Source organism: Myotis brandtii, unplaced genomic scaffold, assembly GCF_000412655.1.
Source record: "Myotis brandtii unplaced genomic scaffold, ASM41265v1 scaffold378, whole genome shotgun sequence".
Taxonomy (NCBI): Eukaryota; Metazoa; Chordata; class Mammalia; order Chiroptera; family Vespertilionidae; genus Myotis; species Myotis brandtii.
Window position 1 is genome coordinate 1,130,553 of NW_005364521.1, and position 1,707 is coordinate 1,132,259.

A 1,707-nucleotide genomic window follows, 5' to 3' on the forward strand; every position below is an offset into this window, starting at 1 on the left:
CTCTGGGTCCAAAGGTGATGCTTACTGTCTTCCGTCTCTAGTTCGTACTGCAGACCTGGAACTAAATGCTGAGACTTGAACACTGGCATGTCAGGGCCTGCCTCTCTTCTCCCTGTGCATGTGTTTGTAGATTGCAGTGTGAAGGGGGAAGAGGAAAGTGTGTATGCAGAGAGTAGCCTTTTGGAAATGCTCTTACTGTACCACAGTGAGTCCAAAAATATCTGTGGAAATTTTAAAAATTCACAGTGCCCCAGAGTGCCATTGAGCTGGTCAGTCTCAGTCAGAAACCTCTGATCTATAACGTATTTAACAACTTGTAGGTACTTTTTGGACACCGTTATGTTCTACCTCAAGGCTGAGAGGACATTTGAGAACATGTTAGGAAAGCCTTTGAGACCCCTGTGAGTTGTCTTTCTAAATAAAATATAACACTTGCAGCCACAAGGCCTCCCAGTGCCCTGCTAGAGTAGGGTGGGCGTCTCGTCACTGCTGGTCCTCTGGCCAAACTGGAAACACCAACTCTTGCAGAAAAACTAAGTATGAAAACCATGGGATTCCCCGAAATGGTGAGTCACATAGAGAAACAAAGTGCTGGGAGATAGGAGATTCCAAGGAATTCATCCTTCAAGCTGAATTGAGCTGGTGAAAATTTTTGTTTATTTTTTATATTTTTAAGTGTTTAATTCAGTGGTTTTTAGAATATTCTCAAAATTGTGCATCATCACTACTAATCCCAGAACATTATCACCACCCAAAAAAAGGAACCTTGTATCTATTAGCAGTCACTCCCCGTTCACCCCAGTGTCCAGCTCCTGGCCACCACTCTTCCATAATCTGTCTCTATAGATTTGCCTCTTCTGGATATTTCACATAAATGGAATTATGTAGTATGTGGCTTTTTGCAATGGCTTCTATCATTTAGTTTAATGTTTTCAAGGTTCATCCATATTATAGTATGTATCAGTACTTCATTTCTTTTTATTCTGAATAACATGTCATTATAGAGATATACATTTTGTTTATCCATTCATCAGTTGATAGATATTTGGGTTATTTCCATTTGTTGGCTATTATAAATTATGGTGCCATGAACATTTATGTACCAGTTTTTGTGTGTATGCTTTAATTTCTCTTAAGTAAATACCTAGGAGTGGCATTTCTGGTGTTTTAACTTTTTGAGGAATTGCCAAATTATTTTCCAAAGTGGCTGCACTATTTTACATTCTTACCACAAGCAATGTACAAGCATTCCAATTTCTTTACATCCTTGCCCATCTCTTTGATTACAGCCATCTTAGTGGGTGTGAAGTGGTATTTCACTGTGGTTTTGATTTGCATTTTCCTAATGAATAATAATCCTGAGCATCCTTTCATGCGCTTACTGGCCAGTTATATTATTTTCTTTGGAGAAGATATATAAATGTCTATTCACTTGTTAATTCAAATACATGTTTTGCCCATATTTGACATTGGCTTATTTGTCTTTTTATTATTAAGTTGTAAGAGTTCTTGATGTATTCTGGATACAAGTAAATGATTTTGCAAATATTTCCTTTCTTTCATTCCGTGAGCAAACTGTCTTTTCACTTTCTTGATAGTGTCCTTTGAAGCGTAAACCTTTTGTGCCCATTTTTATGAGGTCCAGTTTACCTAATTCTCCTTTCCTTGTGCTTTGGGTGTCATATCTAAAAAACCATTGCCTGATCC